The sequence below is a fragment of the Marmota monax genome, unplaced genomic scaffold, assembly GCF_021218885.2.
Source record: "Marmota monax isolate L192 unplaced genomic scaffold, Marmota_monax_Labrador192_F-V1.1 WCK01_AAM20220418_F8-fsc00228, whole genome shotgun sequence".
NCBI classification, from domain to species: Eukaryota; Metazoa; Chordata; class Mammalia; order Rodentia; family Sciuridae; genus Marmota; species Marmota monax.
Genome location: NW_026695240.1, coordinates 2,042,744 through 2,067,601, shown reverse-complemented (window position 1 = coordinate 2,067,601; position 24,858 = coordinate 2,042,744). Strand labels below are relative to the sequence as shown.

Sequence of the window (24,858 nt, the reverse complement as noted above, 5' to 3'; positions counted from 1 at the left end):
TGTTGCTTCATGAGAGATCCAGGGGTCCCAGTCCACTCTTTGGCCTCCATTTAAATTCTTTCATCCGGAAAAACAAGGCAGGGTATCTTGCTTTGGGGGAAGTTGTGATCATTGACATACCTTCTTGTGACTCACTTCCATCTGTGTGTAACTGTCTCCCTCTGGTCTTGGTCCAGTCCTGACCTTCCTCTTATAATCAGTACCTGTGCTTTTAATGATTCTCCCCAGAATGGGGCTTCCAGCCTTGGCGACTTTCTCTGAAGCTCCGCTGACTGGTTCAACGCACATTTAATGAACACCTTTTCTGTGCTTGCCCCTGAGGTGTCGTGGCGACGCAGGAGTAGCTGGGGTAGTCTTGTGGCTGGATAGCCTGCCCTCCTAGGTTCTTCAGCCAGTGAGGGAGGCAGCCCTCATAGACAGTAGTAGACCAGAGTGGTCACTGCTGTAGTGGGCAAGCCCAGGAGTCTGTGGGTCTGCAGTGGAAGGGTCCAACCTAGCCTCGGGGTAGGAGGTGGGGGGCTCCTTGAAACAGCTTTTTGGGCCATCGAGGAAGAATAGGGATTTATCATGGAGCACTTCCTCCCTTCTTACCCCCTCCCCCTTTTCAGTGAAACTCTTTTCACTCAGTTTGCCTGTCTGAATTTGTGTTGTCTTCTCCGTAAAATGAAAGGTTTGAACTTAGGTTTTCATCCATCCATCTAAGCAGTCAACCAGCAGTGACTGGGCATTTCCCACGTGCCTGGTCCTGTACCGGGCATGGGCCTCCTGGGTCCAGGGTGTTGGCAGAGCCCTGCAGGTGAACAGCCAGATGATGAGCATCCTCACCCGGAAACCACAGGGCCGCAGGAACCCAGATCAGATACTGAGCCTTCACTCGGGGTTTTAGGAAAAGTTTCTCGAAGGAGAAGTTTAAAAAATGAGTTGAGGGCTGGGATTATGGCTCAGCGGTAGAGCGCTCACCTAGCACAGATGGAATCCGGGTTCCATCCTCAGCACCACATGAAAATAAAGGCGCATTGTGTTGTGTCCATCTACACCTAAAAAATAAATATTAAAAAAAAAAAAAAACGAGTTGACATGGTGGCCAAGAGCATGGGCTTCTGTTATCCACTAAGGTTGTTTTGAGGATTAAAATGTGCTTGTGAATTTCAAGTACTTTGTGCCACGGTAGTGTAGGACAGTGAATGGAAGCGCCAGGATAGTGCAGGACAGCTCATTGATCAGTCCCTGCTGTGCGTCAGGGCTGAGGCAGCTTAGTGGCCAGCCTGTGAGGTGGTGTTAGCTGCTGCCGCCATGATCACTGCCCTACCCAGTGTGAGAGTGTCTGTCTGCCTTGTGCTGGCCCTGAGCTAGCAAGGTGCCTGGCTGGAGCAAGACTGCGCTTTGGGAGCAGGACTTCTGCAGCCTGGGCTGGGAACAGAAGTTCCTTGCTGTGTATTGAAAACCACAGCTGTTGGCCTCTCAGTCAGTCCCCTTTCTCATGTAGTCTCGAGGCCTTTCAGCCCTGGCCTCCAGAGCAGTGGGCTGCCCTTGACCTCTGTGGCAGAACGCATGGATGCTCTGCTCAGCCCATCAGCTAAGTCCTAAATTAGACCTGACAGTGTGATTTATTCTCTGGGACAGAGTCGGGAGGGCAAAGCCCCAGTGGGTGATTCTGCGGGAAGGTTGTCAGCCCGAATTAGCCCAGGCCCTTCATGTAGCCTCGCTGGTTCAGCGTCTTCCAGCTAATAGGGTTTCCAGGGTGTCACTGGCTTCTGAACGTCCCCAGGGGCTGGGACTTGGCTGTGATCCCCATGGAGTTGTGTGCCCTGTCTGAAGGCATGGGAGGCTCTTGGGTCCTTTCATCCTCCCCATCAGAGAATGAAAGTGGCAATTCCTGGGAGTAGTTGATCTGTCTCCTTCCCCACTCCTTTCACTGAGGCTCCGTCCTGGCACCTGAAGGCCATTGCCTTGTTCCTCACCCCCCAGTCCGATCACAGCGTCTCTGCCTCTAGCTGCTTTTATTCATTCACCAGAATGTGAGTGATGGGTGAGGCTGTGCTTCAGTCACAAATAATGCTGAAATCCTGGAGGTTAGGCACTAGAAATGACCATTTCTTATTCATGACATGGCAGGGCAGGTGGGAGACTTGCCTTAAAACTCTTCAGCTGAGACATTCAGCCTCCAGGGGTATCACAGCAGGAGGAGAGAACTGGAGGGTCACACAGCAGGGCTTATGAGACCTGAAAGCAACACATTCACTTTTGCTTGTACCTGGAACTAGTCATAGGACCCTGCCTCGCTGCAGGGGGGTGGAAATGTGGGGTTGCCTAGTTCAGTGAGTAATAAATAATCATGGCCATAATAAACAGGGATGGTATTTATTTAGCACCTAGTATATGCTGAGTCTTCTCAGTGCTCTGGAAATAACACTGGGTCTCCATCTTCCTGGAGTTTATAGTTCAGTGGAAGAAACAGAATTTAAGTAAGTAATTATAGCAGCCACCGAGTAAATACATCTTTGCTAAGTGCCTTGACAGAGGAGTCCAGAGGGCTGTGGTAGTATACCCTAGGGAAGGGCTCTTGACATGTTTGGAGAGGTCAGGAGACATCTGTCATGGGTCTGACGTTTGGATGAGTAGATCATAACCGAGTGGGATGAGAAGCAGGGAGAGGGTGCCCAGTAGAGGGAATAGCCTCATAGGGAACAGAGTTGGTGGACTTCCAGACGTGGGAAGAGCCTGATTCTTGAAGGAACTGAAAGAAGGTCACAAGAAGGGGAGAGATAGGTGGGGCAAACTTTGGGTCAGATGGCTATGGGAGGAGCTTGCTATTTGTGGCACCCATCTTTTAGAGCCATTGATAGAATTAAGTGAGCTTAGTCATTCTTTCAGAAAAGGCTGAGTTTCTACTCTTTGGCAGTCATTTCAGGTACTACACACACATCCGTGAGCAAGACCTGCAAAGTATTCCGGTTCTCATAGAGCTGGCATTCTAGAAGGGGAAACAAAATAAACAGGAAAAACAATTTTACCTAGTGAAAAACACTGTTGAGGGCTGGGGATGTGGCTCAAGTGGTAGCGCACTCACCTAGCATGCGTGAGGCATTGGGTTCGATTCTCAGCACCACATAAAAACAAAATTAAGATATTGTGTCCACCTAAAACTAAAAGAAAAATATATATATATATATATAACACTGTCGATTAATAAATAGGATAATGTAATAAGGAGCATGTAGTTTGGAGACATTTGGCTACAGGTAACAAAACCCTTTCTTGTAAGCCTGAATAGGAACTGTCCAGGCTCCCCAACTCCAAGTGCAGGGGTTCTTTGGATCACCTCTGGGCTGGTGCGACAGCAGCTCAGCAGTGGCATTGAGACTCAGGCAGGTTCAGCCGCGGCTCTACTGTCCACAGTGTTGCCTTCACCTGAAGGCAGGTCCTTCCACAGTCATAGAGCATAAGCAAGGGATGACACGGGTGGCCTCAGGGTAGGAGAAGAAGCTTTTTCAAACCCTGAGTGTCCTGAGGATCTTCTGCTAGCCTGCTTTGGTAGCCGGAGAATTCTAGGAGCCAATGAGAGAGTCCGGAGGAGGCCTACAGCCACACCCAGGCAGGACAGTACGTCCAACTTGTGTCTTCTTATAAGCCATGGAGCACTGTTACACGATCCTGTTTATTGGTCAGCAGTTTAGTTCATCATTGATTTCTCAGACTGAAATCCTATGGGAAAGAAACCTGTTTTTTGATCATGGAGCTCTTTTATTTTTGAAAACACATGGTAATTTGTGAAATTTTGCATTAAAAATTATTCTCATCCTCACTGCACATTAGGATCATGAGTTAACTGAGCTTAGTCATTCTTTCAGCAAATGCTGAGTTCCTGCTTTATGAGGCGCTTTAAGAAATTTCAAGGTCTGGGCCTGTCACGATGGGCAAAAGGTGCAACTTATGCAGTTGAGGGGGAGAAATAAAGAGTGTCCACACGCTTCTGCCCTTTTCAATTCTTTAGTCACTCAAATCACTCAATACCATTTCACTTCATAGGTTCTTAATCAAGAAAATGACAATCCTTAATGCTGGGCACTGCAATAGACATAATCAATTCACAGCAAACAATTCTAGATTAATTCTAAGCACTGCAGACACCCTTAATCATGACAGACATTCCTTCTGCCTGCTAAGCTCAAGTGTCAGATCAAAAGTCTCAAGCCTTAGGCTCTAAGTGCAGCAGATGCAGACTCACTCAGACTGTGGTGATCAGATCAGGAGCCAAGGCAGGCTTCTCCTGGGGGTGGAGTTGATGGCTGGCTAAGGAAAAGGTCGAAGGGAGAAGTCAGGGCTCTCAGCAGGGTCAAGATGTGGCTGTAGAGTTTGAGAGCGGTGAGGAAGATGCAGAGGATCAGGCAAATGATGAGAGGAGTTGGGATGTCAGCCCAGGTCCTCACCAGGCTCTCCAGTGTGAGGGCATCAGTGTCGGCGCTGAATGTCTGCTCACTTGCTCCATCACTTATACTAAACTTGAGGGCTTCTGACCACCCTTTCAATCCCTATCAGCTGCCACTGGATTTCTCAGTGATGTCATTTTCCCTGGGGTTAAAACATCTGGTCTGGTGGTACCCATGCTGATTTTCTTGCTTCTCCTTGCTCTTACCAGAGACTTCACTCTGAGTTTGTCAGGGTGGAGAGAAGTGAGAGAAGTGACTTGTGCCTGAGGGCCTTACTGGAGGATTCCGTAGGCGGTGCCTGGTGAGACTGTAGGTTTCAAACTGGAGTTTTTCAAATGGAGTTGCTTAGGCTCAGGCCTAAGGCCATCCTTAAAGGGCCCTACTTCAGACCAATTTAGTTAGAATTACCAATTGCAGGACCAGGCATGGGATATTTGTTTGTTTGTTGTGATTTTTTTTGATTGGTTTGTTCCCTCGCTTGCTTTAAAGCTCCCTAGCTAATTCTAGTATGTGGTTGAGGGTTAAAGGTGCTACTTTATCATTTCCTTGGGTCAACTTCATATTGTAAAACTTTATTGTCTTTCTGCATTTCTGATTATCAAAGTAATACTTGCTTGTTGTTTATAAAAAGAAACCAAAGAACCCAGGTCCCTCAAGATAATAAGTTCTAAAAGCTGAAGTTAGTGTGCGTCTTCCAGATTTTTTAAAATACTTGTTCCAAATTAATAGTGTATCCCAAACCAAGCAGATTCTCTGTCTTTTCAAGGAAAAGTTTTTTTGTTTGTTTTTGTTTGTTTGTTTTTTGGTGCTGGGGATTGAACCCAGGGCCTTGTGCATGTAAGGCAAGCCCTTTACCAACTGAGCCATATCCCCAACACTCCAAAGAACAGATTTTTAAAAGTCTAGTCTTGGGGCCCACTTGAAATGTTAAGGTTACAAATGGCCTAGTTAGCTTCCTGTTTATATTTTTTAATTTATTAGTTTTGTGAGACATTTTAAATCCTGAATCAAAAATGTTAAATTTCAAAATGTTATTTATATTCCCTCACAGATCCTAAACAGCATTATTCCCATTCTTCACAGACATCCTTATCTAGTCACTTGGTGTCACCTACACATTTCCAAAATGCAGGAATGCTTGTGGTGTGGCACTTCCTGAATTTGTATATTATCTTATACTAAATTGTGTCCCAGCCCTTGAGCCACTCATACTCAGGCAGAGCTTTTTAAAAACCCTGTGGGACTGGGGATGTAGCTCAGTTGGTAGAACACTTGCCTAATGTGCCCAAGGCCCTGGGGTTCAAGCCCCAGTACTGCAGAAAACAAAAAGAAAGTATCTCAGTTGTATACTGGTGATCTTGAAGTATAGCCACTAACCTGTTACTTTAAAAAATTATATTACTTAAAAAAAAATATTACTTAACAAAAACTTTGCTCTTGAGGACAGTTACTGGAAAGGAATAAATGGCTGGATAAATGTAAACATACAAAAGCACTTGTTTCTAAATCAGACTAATTATTCCAATATGAATAATAAATAATGACTTAAGAAAATTAAATTTCTCCATTTAAGTTCATCCCATATGGTGGTACTTGGCTCCCAGACATTTTTTCAGTAGTCTCTCACACACACACTTTTTAAAAATTTAATTTAATTTAATTAATTTAGTTTGTTAGTACTGGGGATTGAACTCGGGGACACTCAACCACTGAGCCACTTCCCCAGCCCTTTTTTGCATTTTATTTAGAGTCAGGGTTTCACTGAGTTTCTTAGGGCCTTGCTAAGTTATTTAGGCTGGCTTTGAACTTGGGATCCTCCTGCCTCAGCCTTCTGAGCCACTGGGATTACAGGCGTGTGCTACTGGACCTGGCTAAGTTTTAAAATTCTAGCTAAATGCTCCACTGTATACAGTAAGACTTTTACTCAGGGATTTAAACTTGATTGAATGTTGCTTACAATTATTTGTCTCCCCCACCCCCACCGCCGCTGACTTTTTTTTTTTTTTTTTAATCTTAAAAGGGCCTCTTTATAGTAAGTGACCTGCAACATTGGAAAATTATGGGGCTAAGCCCTTGGGAACAGTTACCATGTCTATGATATATATATCCCTCCTTTAAATTATTGCCAAAACTAACATCGTTTGAGTTTTTAGATCCTAATGTGTCTTTCCCAAAGAGTACTTTGTTAAAAAGAAAACAGTACAAAAGACTCTGAAAGACAACTATCATTTCTGAGGATAATTTTCGGGGGACAGTCTTGCTTTATATTTGGGTAGATCTTGTATCCAAAATAAATTAGCTTAGTCAGACATAAATAACTAGCTCAGTGGTGTACCATCTTCCTGCTGTGAGCTACAACTAGTTGGCAAGACCGAATTCTCCACGTCCCCTTACATTCATTCACATTCATCCCTTGACCTTGATTGTGTGTGTATGGGGGGGGGGGGGTTGTTTTGTGATACTGGAGGTGAATCTAGGACTTTGCACATGCTGGGCAGGGCTCCATCACTGAGCTACATCCCTCATTCCTCATCATCAGTTTTGCTTTCCTAGGTTTCCGTTAACCTGTGGTAAACTATGGCTCAAAATATTAAATGGAAGATTCCAAAAATACGTGATTCATAGGTTTTAAATTGGTTTTATCACACTATATTGTTATAATTTGTCTATTTTATTATTGTTGTTACTCTCTGTGCTTAATTTATAAGTTTATCATAGGTATATATGTAGGTACAGGAAGAAGCCTAGTGTATCTAGGATTCAGTACTCACTGTCTGGTCTCGGGCATCCCCTGGAGTCTTGGGGTGGCATCCCCTGCAGAGAAGGAGAAATACTGTAATCCCTGTCAGCTGTCCTAAGACCCAGGGTAGACAGTCATGAAGAATCCCAGCCCTCCACTTCCAGCTCTGTGCCAAAACACATAGCCTTCCTGTGTCTCAGTTGCTCCAACGGTAAAGTAGGGGAGTCGATGCCACCTAAGTCATACAGTGGCACTTGGGGACTTCCTTCATAGCCCTGATCCCAGGTGGAGTGTGATCCACACTGACATGTTGTCGCTGTAGGAATGATGGCATGGCTTACCAGACTCGGCTGGGTCGCCTTTCTAATCAGATTACTCAGAATTCCAAAATACATCTGGCCCTGGAGGTTTGGAAAGGGATCGTGCAGCTGTAAGTTAAGCCCTTAGCTTGGTTCCTGGCTCATAGTCAGTGTAAATGCTGACAATGTGTTGTTATTAGTATTATTATTATTATTATTTAAAGTAAATACCTCACCAAGCTTAGTCATCATTATGAAAATGCAAATGATAATCACAATGAGGTACCATTACACACCCACCTCAAAAATAAAAAGAGGACTGGAGGAGATGAGGTCAGAGTTCCAAGTGAGGCCTTGGAGGGCCTTTTCCCTGGCTGGCTAGTGGGAGGGTTCTGAGCAGAGGAGGGGTGTGATCTGACCCACATATTAATAGAGTCCCTCTGGCTGTATATGGGGACAGGAGTGGGAGCCAGAAAATTGGGTCAGGAGCACCTTCTGTGGCCCATGGTCCAAGCTGCAGATGGTGGGAGTGGGGAGCAGATCCCACTTATATCTTGAAGGTGGGGCCAACAATGCATTTTACTGGCCTGGATGTGGGATTGAGAGAGACAGCCCAAGGTGACCTTGAGGTTTTGGCCTGAACTCCAGATGGATGGTTGGGGGTGTGGAGTTTAGGAACATCAGGGCCGAGTCTTACAAGGAGCTGCAGAGGCGGGTGTGAAGGATCCAGAATGCAGCCCTGGCTCTGATCAGTGCAAGATAAGTGCTAGGCAGCCAGGAGAGATGGGGAGGACAGGTGGACTTACAAGTCTAGGGTTGAGGGCAGCAGTCCTGGCTAGAGAGGGAAATGGATGGGTCCTCAACAAAGGCAAGGCATTGGAAGCCAGGGGCCCAGGACCTCCACCCAGTAGGGGTGTGAATGGAGATGTTTAATAAACAGATGGTGAGGAATCTGTCAAAGAGGCTGGGAAGAGGACACCATGAGGATGTGGGAGACCAGAATAAGGGGGTCCATGAGGAAGAGGTGGGGGCTCAGCAGTGAGGGGCCCTGTGATGTGACAGATGGCCAGTGGCAGCAGTTTCAAAGAGAACTTTGTGGCCACTTCCCCGGTAGACGTGCATGGTGGGAATGTGTGGCTCTGCCTGGCTAGTGCTCAGGCCACACCTGACACAAAACAGCTGTGCGGTCTGCATGTGTTAAATTGGTGTCTTCCGGGATTGGGGAGAGTTGGGACTGTGAGAGTGCCTCTGGCTTTCACCCCGAGTGTGCCAAAATGTTCTGCCAACCTGGGCTACTGTCCCCGGTGGGCATTAAGGCAAAGGGATGTTGGAAATGCAACCCAAACATCTGGGTGCGCCCTCCCGCCAACTAACAGTTTACTGAGTGCCTGGTGCCATGGGCATCGCCATCTGTAAAATGGGAATAACAACATTGTTGACCTCCTGAAGCTCCTGTAGGGAGTGGAGATCATGCTGTAAAACACTGTGGGTGTTTATAATAAAGTGAGCTGTTGTTAAAAGTAATACTAGCATTACCATCCTTCTGACTTCATGGCCCTTGTCACTTGGGGTGGGGGGTGGATACCAAATAATCACTGAAATAAACACATAATTTACCTGGGGTAATTAAGCCAGAAGGAAAAAGTATAGAGTGCCTTGAGAAAGAAAGGCGTGGGATCTTCTTCCAGGCTGGGTGGGGATAGGGTCTGAGAAGGCTTTTCTGAAGAAGTAGGCTGTGTGCTTACCCCTGAAGGGTGAACAGCAACTCCAGAAGGGATGGGCTGGAAGCCAGAGTGTTCCAGCACCTAGAATAGTCTGCTCAAAGGCCCTGGGGTAGAAAGGAAAAACAAGCCATGTGACCCCCAACAGAGAGAAGAAAGGGAAGGGGTATCAGAACCACAAGATTGGCCACACTGGGCCTGGTGAACCATAATGAGAAATTTGGACTTTGTTCCCAAAGCCCTTGGGAGCCACAGAAGGACTTTGAGGAGAGAAGTGATAGTTTCATTTCAACTCCTGTGTACACTCTCAAGGCCTGATGTCCTGACTCCCTTCCTCCCTAGGACAGCTTGTACTGGGTCAGGGTCAGAGACACCCCTCCAGACCCGCCACATGGCACCTTGAAGCTTCATGCTGACATCTGACCACTTTTCTGCGGCCTTAGATTTTGGTAAAGGAAAAAGGAGGTGCCCTGGTTCCAGACTTATCAATCCAGTCTAGGAAAGCAGCTTGCTGATCCACCCCAAGCCACCTGGAGGGAGGCCTGCAAAACAGGTCCCAACAGTGCTGCCTCTCAGAACTCCTCCAGCCTGCTGTGACTCACAGTCCCTTCCTCTCAGAGAAGGGACCCCGGCCCACTCCCCCAGAGAGGGCCTTGTTTCCTCCCAGGCCTGAAGCTGCCAACTGCCCACCCCTTCCCCTCATTTCCCTATTTCTTTTGTAAAATGCCAACTAATTTGCTTCTCTCGGTTCCCTCTTGTGGGCCAAGCCCTGGAGAGAGGTGGAGCAAGCCAGGAGGGAGTTTCCAGCTTACTTTTGTCTCCTGAGCACCACACAGGAAACGGCTCCTGTGTGGGCCAAGACCCTGTGCCTCCCGCATTCAAGGAAGGCCCACAGGAGCCTGCCAGCACCCGCCAGCCTGGGAATGCAGTTGAATCCCCAGGGTGTGCAGAGGCCCCGGTGCCCTGAGCAGCCCTCTGGTCCTGTGCTGTGGCACCTCCTCTGCCCGAGCAGCCTCTGCCTGTTGTGGGTAAGTGGAGGACTTGGCTTTCCTTCTTCTGCTGTGCCCGTGGCTGCCTTCTCAGCAAGCTAGGCTCTGGCCCTGCAGGGAGGGGCCTTCCCTTCAGGGTGCTTGGGTATGTCGCGTGTGTCTTGGGAAAGCCACTGAGCTTATAGCGGTGGCTTCTTAGCAGTGCCCCCTGAGTGCCTGAGGGCAGCTGGACTCCCTCGCCAGGCCGGCCCCTTGCTGCCATGGGTTATAGGTATTGACTCACTTAATCCTCCCGACAATCCTAGGGGCTAGGTACCACCTAGCTGCTGGGGAAACTGAGGCACAGATAAGTCAGGTCTCTTGCGTAAGCCACACAGGTAGAAGTAGACCTAGGATTCGAACCCAACCTGTCTGGCTGCATAATCACTCTGCTTGCCTCCTGCGAGCCCATGGCCCCTCCTTACCACATCACTCTCAGCACTTACCAGTGTGGATCAGTTGCCTTGTGTGTACCTGTCCATACCCTCAAACCTGTAAGCTCCCGTTGATCATATGACTTGTGCATCTTTTTCATTGCTATATCCCAGCATCTAGACCAGGACCTGGCACATAGCATCTGCTCAGTAAATCATTTTAAAAATATTAATCAGTAAATCTTTATAGAGCGAATGAACTGGAGTTACCAGCAGCAAAGATACAGAGTGCCTAGATCTCTCAAGACACTGCAGGTGGAAATGTGAAATGCTGAACCACTCTGGAAAACAGATAGATGGTTTCTTCAAAACCTAATGGATAGCTGCACAAGCCATCCATAACCAGCCAGTGCACCCTTGGACATTTATCCCAGAGAAATTAGGCTTAATGATCAAACCATTGTTGTACACCATTGTTCGTAGCCCCAAACTGGAAACAGCCCACCTACCCGGTAGCAGATGAATTGTTAGATATAACTGTGGAGTGTCCGGATCATGGAGTGCTAATGGCAATAAAAGGGAACAAAGTATTGATATGCAGAGCAGTTTGGACCAACCTCAAGGAGATTATGCTGAGTGAGAAAAGCCAATCTGAACCAGTTACAGTGTGATTCCGTCTGTCTAACAGTTTCTAAATGTAGAATTATACAAATGGAGTACAGCTTGCTGGTTGTCCCTGGTTAGGAACGGGATTGAAGGGAGGTGGGTGTGGTTGCAAAAAAGCAACATAAGGGATCTGTGCGGTGATAGAGCTGTTTTTTGGTTTGTTTTTTTTTGCGTGTGCTGTGGATGGAACCTGGGGCTCTGTGCACACTGGGCAAGTGCTCTGTAAGTGAGCTGCATCCCCGGCCCCTGTTCCAGTCTCAGTTGTGGTAAATACACAAACCTACTGTGGTGAATTTGCATAGGATATACACAAGCATAGAAAATCTGAATAAAATCAGTAGATTGTGTCACTGTCAGTATCTGTGTTGATGTTACACTAGAGTTTTACACAATGCTAGCATTTGCCAAACTGGGTCAAGTGTATGTTATCTCTCTCTTCTGTGTCCTGTAACTCCATGTGTCTTACAATCATCTCAATAAAAATTTCATTTGAAAAAGTTGCCAGTTAGATAGGGAGCAGGCTGGGAGGGCAGGGCAAACAGAGCACAGGCCTTGATGGCCAAAGGCAGGAAGTTGGACTTGACCCTGAGGCCAGCCATGGAGAGTTTCAGGCTTGGCAGGGACCTGGACAAAACACTGCACTAAGATTGGAATCAGAGAATCAGGTGAGAGAGAGCCGCAGCTAGGGACCCCGAGTGCAGGGAAAAGTCAAGCAACAGGAGTACCTGTAGGGGGACCATAGACCAGTCCCCAAAACAGGATCAGGGATAACTCCTAGGATCCTGACTGGCCTGCCCTCCACTTGAGTTTAGCCACACCACAGCTTGTTGTGCAGGGAAAGTGCCTTGGCTCCAGCCTCCAGATCATGGACCCGTGACCACCAGGAGGCCTCACACAGGTGTGCCTGGGGGACCCTTCTGTGAGCTGAGGAACCTGAAAGAAGAGCCTGGGGGTAGGGAACTAGGAGCACAGTTGGCACATGGATTACACATGACTGCAGATGTGTCAAAATCGATTGAATGTATACTCAAAACGGGCACAATTTACTGTAATTGTACTTCAACAATTAAATAAGTAGATATATACCGAGCAAATAATAGTGCTAATGAAATAGCTGTGTGCCAGCGGCCCTGTGCTGAGCACTTCCTTCCTAGTAATGTGGCAGTTCTGTGAGGAACGTGCTTTATGGACCAGGCAATCCCGTGCTGTCCCTCGGCCACTTGCGCAGAGCTGTCTCTGGGTAAGCAGTGATTGGACCCTGGGCGGGCTGACTGCAGAGTGCGTGCTCCTTTGTCTCCCCACATCTCACTTGCCCTTTATTCTGACAGAGTGACGATGCACTGCAGCCCGGAGGTCCCCTCGCTGAGGTCCTCAGGCCTTGTGTCATTTCAGAGCTCCCAGCAGTAGCCCAGATCCAGAAGTTCGACCTTTGATTCAGGAACAAAGCAGCTGCGGGAGAGCCGGGCCGGGCTTTCTGGTCCCGCTCTAGTCCTCAGCTCCAGCCAGCTGGGGATTAGCCCCCTGCTGGTGTCAGGAGAAACGGAACAGAGGCAGCTGGCTGCAGGCGGCTGCTGTCAAGGAAGACCAAGTCACACGCAGTAACCCACTGCCGAGGGTGTCCTGAGCCTCCTGCACAGAGGACTGTGCAACGACTGTCCTCACGGCCTCTGGGTGGGTAGTGAGACCTGTAGACACTGTCTTTACCTAGGGATTAATTGGCCCTTCCCGTTCCTGCCTCTGATGCCATTTGTTTCTTGCAGAAATTTCCCCTTGTTTGACCAAAAAAAAAAGGCCTGCTTCAGTGTGGGTCTCCGTTAGGATGCCTTCAATTGCAAGAAACCCTGGTGCTATCTGGCCAAACAGCAGGGACATTTAGTATGTTTTGGCAGTCTGGGGTGGGTGGCATCAGTTGGGGTAGGATCAGCAGCTTGTCACTTCTGTCAAGGACTCAGGTACTCAGCTTTAACTTCCTCCTAAGGCTTCTGTACAGGACACTTGGCCCCCAAGTGACATCTAAGGCCACTTGCTTTCTTGTCTGTGGGCATCAGGAGAGGGACAGACAGAAGGGTTAATGTGGGGGTGGGGGAGAAGGGGGGGAGATAGAGCAAGAGAGGAAGAGAAAAGGGAAGCGAAGCTCCTCCCCCCTGGGTTTAAATACTTCCTTTCAGGCTCCAATTGGTCCGGCTTAGGTCATGTGGCCCCACCGAGGAACGCCCCACTGGTTGCCTTTGACCAATTGGAATCCATCTTCCAGGAACTGGGGAAGGGGAAGTGGGCGTTGAGTAGACCACCAGATGCCCATCACAGTGGAAGAGGCCTCTGAAGCCCGGTCCCTGCCCAGTGCTTACTGAGTTAACCAGTTGAATCTGGACCAACAGATTTTGTGGCATTTGAGAACAAAGAAGTGTGGTGTTTTGTTTTAGTAGCAGAGTGACTGTCTGGTTCCTACCTCTTCTACCCTCGCTTGTCCCCAGAAGAGGGGCAAGTGGGTCTGGCAGCCAAAGATGACATGGCTGGAGGTAGAGGGGGAAAGCGAGTGTGCATCGCCCCCCTTGTTGCTGGGTGGGTTTTTATTTTCCTTCTTCAGTCTTCATCCCTCCTTTGTCCCTTGCTCCTCTTGTGTTTGTGCTGTGGTTAGAGCTTTGTACATATCCTTGCAAAATATATGTTGAGGCTTGAGTGAAGAGTCGACTTTCAGAGATGGTTTAGGCTCCATATCACATGATTCTTCTGGTTTTCACCAAATAGCATGTGTTTGAGAGCTGGCCACGTGGTTCTGGGTGCATCCAGCCACTGCAACACAGCTGCAGTGACACTCCTCTTTCCTGGGTGTGAACCCGAGGGATTTATACCCAAGGTCATAGCGTGTCCATGGATGGTCAGGCTTCTGCCCACGAGGCTGCCCTGGCCCGTGCTCCTTGCAGATCATAGGAGGGCCCATCTCCCCCATTTGGTCCTCACTTTGCTGTTACCCTGCTTCTTCTTTTTTTTTTAATAACTTTATTTTATTTGTTTATTTATTTTTATGTGGTACTGAGGTTCAAACCCAGGGCCTTGCACGTACGTGCGAAGCGAGCACTCTACCGCTGAGCCACAACCCCAGCCCCAGTCCTGCTTCTTAATTTGCACCTGATGGATATAAAATGTTTTAATGCACTAATGATTAGTCTGGTGAGTTCTAGGCTCACCTTTCCAGGAGGGACCCAGTCAGAAATGCAGAGATGGGGAGGACACAGTCACCGAGGTCAAATTCTGGAGTTGGATGATCTGGGTTCCAGTTCTGACCCTGCCATTTAAGGCAAGTGGCCTGAGCCCCACAGCTTCCTTAAATACAAAATGGAAGTGATAATAGCATGAGGAATATTGAGGATCTAACAGGGATAAAAAATGTGAAGTGCTAAGACCATGCCTCTTATGTATGTGCTGGGAAAGTGTTAGCACTTACGATCACTGATGATAGTGACCATTTAAAACTTGTCTAAATATCCAAATATTTTATCCTCTCTTAATTCACACCAGAATGTCACTTATGGAGGCATTTGGGCCTGTTCTTAGAAACCATGGAGAGATGGGAGAGTCAGAGTTGTAAAAAGACACATGGAGCTTGGGCATGGCATGCTTTCTCCATGTTTGGGTGGGGTGATGGGTATGCATGTCTATGTAGATGCTTTTTAATTTTTAAAAATGTGAAGCATGGTATGCTTTCCCCATGTTTGGGTGTGCTTTTTAATTTTAAAAAATTGTGGCTCAGCAGTAGAGCACTTGCCTCGCATGTGTGGGGCACTGGGTTTGATTCTCAGCACCACATAAAAATGAAATAAACAAAATAGAGGTATTGTGTCCATTTATAACTAAAAAAATAAAATAAAATAAAATGTGATGTGTAGGGCTTGAGTTGTAGAGTGCTTGCCTAGCATGTGTGAAGCCCTGGGTTCCATCCTCAGCACCACATAAAAAATAAAAACAAATAAAAATAAAGATACTAATTAATTAATTAATTAATTAATTAAAATATTATGTCTGTCTACACCTAAAAAAATATGTATTTTAAAGGGGCTAGGGTTGTGGCTCAGTGGTAGCATGCTTGCCTAACATGTGTGAGGCACTGAATTAGAGTCTCAGCACCATATACAAATAAATAAAATAAAGGTCCGTCAACAACTAAAAAATATTTTTTAAATATATGTATTTTTTAAAAAGTGATGTGTGGGGCTGGGGTTATGGCTCAGTGGTACAGTGCTTGCCTCACATGTGTGAGGCACTGGGTTTGATTCTCAGCACCACATATAAATAATTAGATAAAGCTCCATTTACAACTAAAAAAAATATTTTTAAAAAAGTGATTTGTTTCTTTAAAAAAAAATTAAAAGTATATGAAAAGCCCAGCGCAGTGGTGCATGCCTGTAATCCCAGTGACTGAGGCAGGAGGATTGTGAGTTCAAAGCCAGCCTCGGCAAGTTAGTGAGGCCCTAAGCAACTTAGTAAGACCCTGTCTCTAAATAAAATATAAAAAGGGCTGGGGGGCTGGGGTTATAGCTCAGTTGGTAGAGTGCTTGCCTCACATGCACAAGGCCCTGGGTTCAATCCCCAGCACCACACACACACACACACATACACACACACAGTGTGAGGAGCTGGGAGTGTGGCTCAGTGGTTAAGCATCCCTGAGTTCAATCCCTGGTACCAGTGGGGCAGTGTACCTGTTGGGAAGGCAGAATCCATTCTAGGTGTTTTAGGTGGAGGGAATTGAGTTTAAACAATTTGGTTAAACAGATGGAGGAACAGAGAAACAGAAAGGTGCAAAGAGGAAGCCCCTAAATGAGCAGCCAGAGCTGCAGGGACACAGCCCACAGCCCGCAGCAGCAGACGCTGTCCACGGTGGAGAGCCTGAGGGATGACCTTCCAGAATTTGCTGAAACTAACCAGGAATCCTGAGAAATGTGGTTCCTACAGCGGGAGGACAGATAATGGATCAAACAGGGAGCTTGATCCTTGTTTTATAAATGAGAAAAAACAGAAGGCTTAAATGGCCTGTCGGGTACATAATTTAGTGATAAGCACCACCCCTGACATCCTGGCCCCTTGCTAGGGTAACTTGAGGCAGGTTTGGGCATTGGCTGCCAACTTCGAGGCCCTGCTGCTGTGCAGGCCTCCATGGCTACCAGCTCTTCCTTTGCTGAAGAAACCCACTCCCCAGTCCATGCTCAGAGCAGACACTGACTTTTGCTGTGGCCTTTGGGCTAGGTTGTACCCTGGGCTAAGGAGTCCCTGCCAAGGACACTGTACCAGCAGACAGAGCCCCCTGCTTGCCTAGAGAGCTCCCTAGAGAGCCATGTTCTGCACCAGGAGGGACGCCAGAGGAGCTTTCCAGCACTGAGCAGCACAAGGCGGCGTCTGCAGGCAGCTGTAGACTCGAGTGGGCATTGGGCAAGTGGAGGGGCGGCTTCCTAGAGGCTGGGGCAGCAGGGGGAGAGGTATAGTGCCAGATATGTAAATGAGGGAGCCCAACAGCAGTGTGAGGGCTGGGCAGAAGCATAGAAGCTCAGTTGCCCAGGAGACCCCTGGCCAGAAGCCACGGAGCTCGCCGACACGAGCCTGGCCCTTCTTAGAAAGCAGGCCTTGTTTCATCTCCTTTATACATGTTAACGTGGTTCTCATGACAATCCTTTGAGGTAGGCACACTCACCCCAGAGCAGCAAGTGACTTGCCAGAGATCACACGTGGAGGGGTTGACACACCAGGAGTCCACGTAATAGAGTTGGAGGAATAGCGGCTAAGGCGTCGGGGTGGTTACCGGGCCAGGCTCTGCCCTCGGAGCATCACGTCACCTCATTTCATCTTCACCACAACCCCGTGGAGGAGCGTCTCATTTCCATTTTACAGATGAGGTCACTTAGGGACAGCTTGATCAGTGACTTGTCCAAGGCCCCCTAGCAGAGCTGGGGTTCAAATCCTGTGCCTTGAACTGCTGCTGTGTCCTGCATGAAAGAGAGGACTGCGCACCAGCCCGCCCAGCGCCTTGCGCTCCACGCTTTCTCTTACCCGCTAGAGGCCATCAAGCAACTACACAATGGTCACCATTTGCAGGCAAGGAAACGGTGAGAGGCTGTGGTGACGGCAGCTAACAGGCCTCCCCAGTGGCACTCCAGGTCCGTGCTGAGGGTCCTTGTGTATGATTAGTGAAGCCTGGAGGTCAATACATTTGAGGAAACTGAGACTCCGGGTAAAATGCCTTCTTTTAGAGTAGAGGAAGTGTTGCTGGCACTGAGGTCCTGGTGCCACACTCTAGTGACTTTGTATATGATCTCAGGGGATATAAAGTATATAAATTGAACTTACCCACCAGATGTTGACTGAGAGCCTGCTGTGACAGTCACTGTGCTAGTGCTGAGGGACAGCAGTGGACAAAGCTGTTTTGATCCCAGCCCTCAAAGGAGCTCCCATTCTAGTGGTAATTTAGATACAGGTAAAGCTGCTGTCCTTTCTGATTTCCTGTTGCAGAAAGCTCAACTCACTGTGGCATTTTTTAGCTAGAAGCCAAGAAAGAAGGTAGTTCCAGGATTGGTTCAGCAGCTCCGTATGTCAGGTCCCCAGGTCTGTGCTTCTGAAGTCATCTTGTCCTTTCCTCATGACTACAAGATGGCTGCTATGGCTTCAGGTATCACAACTTCTCACAGTCGTAGGCAGGACAGTAGTATTCCTCTATTAGGAAGCTTCCCAGAAGCTTCTCCCTGCAGGGTTCTTAACTAGAAAAACAGTGGCTTTTTCAGCCTTGATATTGACAGATGCACAAAGGGCAAGATAGTTAGAATACCATAGGGAGCCAGTGAGAGTGTTTGCTCTGGATCAGGAACTAAGCTTTCCCTCCTTGTCAAACCTGACTCCAGGACTATCTTCCTGCCATGGTGGGCTGTGCCTTTATTCATCATGCAAGGCCAGAAAGCCTGCAGGATTTGAACCCACTATTGCTACTCACCAGCTGTGGCTGTGTGCATGTTACTTAAGTAGATTACTCTTCTTCTGTGCCTCGCTTTCTCGTATGTAAAACGAGGGACCATCAAAGCCCATCTTGAAGGATGTTTGAGTTGGTGTTAATACAGGTGCAGGCCTTGGTCTGCTGTGGGGCAGGCCACGCCTATTTGCCTGCCACCTGTGGGGGAGGGACAGTGTGTGCACACAAAGCACCCAACAGAAATGCTTTTCCACCTCGGACAGCCAAACCCTGTCAATAGGCAGATGGGTGAGAGTCCTCTGAATAGTCCACACTTGGGGGTTCACAGGTGGGTATATCACAGGGGAGTCACAGAGAGGAAGAGAGCCAAGAGCAGGCAGTGGCTCGTTCCCATAGGCTCAGCACCAGCAAGGGAGCAGCTGCTCCATCTGCAGAGCCTTTGGGGAGTGTTTGGAAGTCCTGGGAGGTGCTTGCTCTGGGTAGGGAAATTGTCCTGAGACCTAAGTTTAAAAAAAAAAAAAAAAAGTCATCTAGAGTTGGTGACCCCCAATCAGTCACAGGGGAGGTTTTAGGACAGATTTGCTGGACTCTGCCGGGACCGCGGGCCTTGGGCTTTGCTCCCTTGTGGACCTGCATGTCCTGCTGGGAAGCCAGTGTTGTGTCTGTCTTTCCAGGGGAGTAGCAGAGCCTTCCTGGGTCCACTCCTGACTCATTCAGTGGGTGTGTGAGCACTTGCTGTGGGTTCCAGGGGACGGGAGCGAGCAGAGTCCACACTCTGAGAAGCTGGTGCTCTGTGGGGAAGGGGAGATGGACAAACAGGCAACTCATGGAGAAGCAGGAGGACACCCAGGTTCTACAAAGCCAGCGTTGGCAGTTAAGATTCTGGTACTGCCGTGAAGTGCTTAGGAATACAGGATCACCTTCCAGCCTTCTTCCTTCCGGCCTGTATGTGACCTTAGCTGGTGGCCTCCCTACAGAGCTTCAGTTTCTATAAAATGAGAGCGAGAGCATGGTGGGACCACCGTCAGTCAAGATTGCACTCCGCTACATGTAACCGAATCCCAGCGAGCAGAGGCGTGAGCGAGACAATCAGACTGTTGTACCTAGGAAGGAAAGGGAGCGCAGGCAGGCTGGGCAGGGCTGCTGTGGGAGGGCATGGGCCCCTTCCGTTCCTGTCTCCTCACCTTCTGTCCTCAGCATGTGACTTTCAGCCCATGCTCACAAGATGGCTGCCATGCCTTCCAATAATGGCATTCACAGCCAGATACAAGGAGAGGGGTGCAGAGGCATGCCAGCTGACACTGCTCCCCTCTATTAGGTAAGCAGCAGCTTTGCCAGAGGCTTCTTCCCTTGCTCCCAACAGACTTTCATTTACCTTTCTTTGGCCAGAATTGAGCACATAGCTAGCCATAGCTGCAAAGGAATCTGGGAAAGCAAGCTTTCTGGATGGGCATCCCGCTGCTCCAACAGATTTGGACTTCACTCAAGGAAGGAGAGGAGAGTGGCCTTGGATTCCCTCCCCAGCACGCCCAGGCCAGTGGAGGGTGCCAGAGTCACACTCTGAGGGCCAAGTTCCGGTTCCCACATGAAGGAATGCCCTTGCTGTCTGCATTGTGGCCTCATCTGCCCTTGGGAGTGATGCCCCCTGCCCTGGGGTCCGCTGAGGAGCACTAGTGAGAGTAGAGGGACCTGGGCAGGAAGGACTTCTTCGACATACATTCCATCTGGAGGAGGGCCGAGGCTGGCTTTTGTTTGGAAAATTGTCTGATTTTCTTAAAACCAAACCCAGCCCTACCAGCTGACCATTAGAGCCCAACTTACTGGCCTGAAGCGGCTCACTTATCCCTCTCTCCCACTCTGGTCTGAACCGTGAGGGCAGAGCCAGAGCAACGGACACATCTCTGTGGCTAGCACCTTCCCTTCTCTGCATTGGCACCATCCCTACTCAGGGCCAGGCTACTCTTGTCTCCCGCAGGGACATATAGGACAAATTTCCAGCCTCCAAATAGGACTCTTTGCCCCTCATTGGGTAGGTTATGTCCATGGCAGCCAAGTGGGGCCATGGCCCTCCTAAGCCTGTAAACTTCTGGTTCCTAAACCCCCAGGACCTTTGCACCTGCTGTTTGTGTATCTCCTCCCCCCACCAGTGTTCCTCTGTGTGGCCAGTTTCTCATCCTCAGGGCTTGATTTAAACACTGCCCCCCTCTTTTTATTCCATAGTAAGATTTCAGAACTGTTCAGTGAGTAGAATCAGTGGAACCTTCATTGTGTGCCTGAGTATGAAAACACATTTATTGAAAGTAATTTGAAAAGATACAGGAAGGTATAAAGAACACACTTTCAGAAATCCCTGGTCATCCCAGCACCAAATTTGAGAGTATTTCTTTGCAGCCTTTTTGCTGTGACTGTGTCTGCATCTGCACATGTGTGTTGTGGTTCACAGACATGGGACATGCACTCTCCCCAGGCCCCTGGTGCCATTCGTGGGAGATGGTTCTGTTGTGTTGTTCTGTTGTACTTCATATCCAATGCCATGAAATCATATTTTTAAATTTTCTTATTTATTTTATTTCGTACGTGTGTGTATTTAGTTGTAGGTGGACACAATACCTTTGTTTATTTTTTTGTGGTGCCGAGGATCGAACCCAGTACTTCACACGTGCGAGGCAAGCACTCTGCCACTGAGCCCCAGCCCCAGCCCCCCATGAAATTATTTTTTCCTCATCTGCAATTATTTCTTTGGGATCAATTCCCAGAAGTAGCATTACTGGTTCAAAGGGTAGGAACATTTTTTAACACTATTGCCAAATTGCCTCTAGAAAGGTTCCACCAACTGGGAGCAGTTTAAGTCTGTTGTCCTGGGAGAGAGGCTGATTTGCCAGTGTCTTGATCTCCTTCGTGCTGTAGGAATGCCATGCCCCTGTTCTCCTGAGGGCCTGTGTACCTGTCCTATGTGTGGTCCAGGGTGGGGTGTTTGATTATGGAGTTGTACAAACAGCACCATCTGCCAGCCAGTCCTGCGGGCCTAAGAAGAGGCTTTTTACATCCAGTCGAGGATCAGAACTAGGCTCCTCTAGAACCTTCTGTGACATTGCTGCAAGGACAGAGCTGGGATGCACATTCCAGTGGCCTGGCCCCCAGCCCTTCTGCCCACCTGTCTCTTCTGCCTGACAGGTGAATGGCAGCTCTTTCCCCTCTGTCCCCAGCTGTCCTGTGGTGAGCTGCCCTGAGGCTACCTCTGTGGGTGCAGCCCTGCTCTCCCTGCCTGCTCCTGGCTGAGAGAATGCACCTTCCCAGCATGCCCAGGGGGCTGGTGCTCAGGCAGGTGGAGTGTCCCTGCAGGTGTGGGAGTGGAAGCCCTGTGCAGGAGAGAAACGAACCCCCTGCCAGGAGAGGGGGGTGAGGCGGTGCACACGCCAGGTCCACAAAACTCATCCTCTGGGCTTCAAAGAGGGTGATCACACAGCTGAGACTCTTAAAATATATATATGTATTTTTAAAAAATATTTATTTAGTTGTAGATGAACATACAGTATCTTTATTTATTTTTATGTGGTGCTGAGGATCGAACCCAGTGCCTCACACATTCAAGGCAAGCACTTTACCACTGAGCTATAGCCCCAGCCCCACATATGTATTTTTTTTAAGTACCTATCTAAGTAACCTGCACAATACAAAAGACTTTAAAACTTACTGTGGGGGGGAAATTACTGTGAAATGTAACATAGTTAATCAAGAAATGTGTAAAATGTATATACTCAGCCTTCTGTGTCTGTGGGTTCTGCATTGACCATGGAACAAAAATATTTGAAAAAAAAAATTCTGTGCTGAACATGTAGTTTTTTTCTTGCTGTTATTCCTAATAAAAAACACAATACCACAATCTAATAGCTCCCATATTGCTAGGTATTGCGAGTAATCGGGAGGTGGTTTAAAGGGCAAGGAGCTTGAGCACAGGCCAGATGCGGCTTTCTGTATAAGGGACTGAGCAGCTGCAGATTTCAGTGTCCTCCAGCACCCTAGAACCCATCTCTATGGATACTCAGGGACAGCTACATGCCATTTAGTGAAGAATGACAGAGCAAGTGCCCACATCAGCCCAGGTGGAGAAATTCACAACCACCTCACCACCCAGAGCCCCAGGACTGCCTCCCGAACCCACCGCTCTTCAGGCATCTGTGGTCACCATTTGCTGGTCTCTTCCCGTTTGTGAGCACCTCTGAGTGACATGGTTTTGAGCTTCCTGTGAACAGAACCAGAAGCAGTGTACTTGGCTGTCTCTGGCTTCTGGCTTAGCCTTGAGTCTGGGAGATGTGTCCTGGCTGAGGTCGTTTCTGGTCCTAACGCTCATTTTCATTGACACAAGCAAGCTTTACAAATGCTACTCCTTATGCGCTTTGTTTAATGAATGTTAGAAAAAAACAGAATGAATCCAACACTGGTATTATGAAGGCTTTCCTACCTGAGATGTTGAAAAGAACCATTTTTAAGAAAGAGCATAGGCTGTGCTTTGCCTCAGTGGAAGGGAGGTGTTGGGGGAAGTTTGGGAGCCTCAGGGTAGAGAATGGATCTGAAGTCACACTCTCGCACCCTGCCCAAGGAGAACCACCATTAGCCTTGCAGATCATTCCTCCCGTTGACCTAAATATGGAGGAAGGAAAGGGAGGTGAAGAGATTCAAATATGTCACTTAATATTCTTTTTAAATTTTAGTGTGAAAGATTGTGCCATTGTTTTGAATTACTTCGTGGGCTGAGTTTGTTCTCTGATTAAAGCAGCCAGTTCCCTGTAAGATTCTGCTTCAGGATCAGGGTGAGACTGGACCAGGCGCTTCGTGAGTTCTCCCTGGAGTAAATTGGGGGCTAGAACAATGCCTGCCTCTCATGCCAGTGATTGTTTTGTTTAGTGGATGGTTTAGTATCTGCTTCGTCCACCCCACCGCCAAGTAGTCTCTGCCAGTTCCTCAGCTTCCCCCCTCCCTGCAGATGTTGGGAACCTGGACTCCGGGAGAGCTAACGGGGGACCAGGTCGAGGCTGCTCGGCCTGGGCTAGTTGACTGGCTAATTGGTTACTCGACTGGGTTGGATCTTCCTTTTCTTTTTCCTTCCTTCCTTCTTTGGTGCTGGTCTTGAATCCAGGTTCACTCTACCACTGAGCTCCCTCCTCAGACCCTTTTCTATTTTATTTTGAGACAGGGTCTCACTAAGTTGCTGAGGCTGGCCTTGAACTTTCCTCCTGCCTCAGCCTCCCAAGTAGCTGAGATTACAGGGTGTGCCTCCACACTTGGCCTGGGTAGGTTTGTTTGTTTGTTTTCATGGATTCAGAAATTACTTGGGAAGGACTCACCCTGACCTGGGCACTGTTCTGGGTGCTGGGAACAGAGCAGAGATGGTGTCTGGCAGGTGTGTGGGTGTTTGACCAGCCCCCGCCGCTCACCCATCAGAGTGTGAGTGCAGCTGCCATTGTCACTGTTGGTGCTTTTTTAAAGTCTGGAATAAAGATGTATCACTTGCTTGTCAGGTGCCACTTACTGTGCCAACTGCCTCACCAGAGACTTCTCACAGTCTGGGAGGTGTCACTGTCATTCTCTCTGGTACATATTGGGGCTAGAATTTGATCCCAGGTAACCTGTACGGAGTAGGAGCCTGATTCTGCCTAAATCACCAAGGGGTGGCTGGCTGGGTACTTGGGTCCCCACTGTGTTCATGGCTCTGTCCCTGCTTTTTTCCTTTTTTGGAGATGACAGAGGTTATGATGACCGTAGATCCACATTCCTGAACTCAAGTCCCATTTCTGCCTTTCACCTCACTGGGTGACCTTCAGCAGGTAACCTGCTGCTCTGAGCCTCGGTGTTCCCTTCTATAAACTGGAGAGATCCATGGGGCCACCTCCTCGGGCGGCTGCCAGGTTCATGGGAGCCAGGTGTGAGGCTAGAGCTTGCTGCATGGGGCGGCCCTTGCTAGAGGAAGCCCAGGAACCGCACCACCAGAGCAGCCTCCAGCCTGGGCTTTTGGCGCCATAAGTGCCACGGTGTGTCCCCTGTTCTGACAGCTGTGCTCTCAGATGGGGCAGGCCCTGGAGCAGCCCAGCCTGGGTTCAGATCCCAGCTCTTCCTCTCATTCTCTCTGTGGACCTTCTGGACCTTAGTTTCTTCATTGTGAGGAGCCGTAACCTCCCTCAGAGGGTGATTAGAAATCTCGAGCTCAGGGGTTCGTGTTGTGTTCGAGTCATGTGCTCTGCACAAGGCCTGGCTCTTGGCAAACCTGGATCAGGGGCCAGTTATGGTGATGGATGATCACTGCCAGCAGCTGGGTGCCACCCAGGAGAACAAGGCCCAGCCGTGTGCGTGTCCCTTCTCCTCCCCTCCCATCCCCTCCTGTCCCCCTGCTAGAAACCTTCCTGGCCATGGCATTCCTGAGGCCTCCACTGCTGACCCCATCCCCTCTAGTCCAAAATCATCCTCAGGTGAGGACAAGCAGAGCCGGAAACACCCTGAGCCTGGCCCCCTAAGAGCAAGTTGGAAAGAACAGGGCTTTAGCAGATGTTCTTTTACAAGGATTCCCTGACTCTGTTTAATCAAGATTGTCAAATATTGATTTAATCTCCAGGCCCAACAGATGTGATGTTAGCAGGTTTCGGTGGCAATTAG

At 48.6% G+C, this 24,858-nt stretch overlaps 1 protein-coding gene across 6 annotated transcripts in view; it reads left to right on the top strand.

Moving 5' to 3' along the window:
- The window catches only part of Sipa1l3 (signal induced proliferation associated 1 like 3), a 234,358-nt gene that overhangs the window by 101,444 nt on the left and 108,056 nt on the right, over positions 1–24,858 (top strand). The window contains exon 1 of one of the 6 annotated variants that reach the window (XM_046440084.2): positions 9,141–10,218. The exons of the other annotated variants lie outside the window; for them this stretch is intronic. The gene's annotated coding sequence lies outside the window, so the exon portion shown is untranslated. Of the gene's footprint in view, positions 1–9,140; positions 10,219–24,858 lie in introns of those variants that run through there. 6 annotated transcript variants of the gene reach the window in all.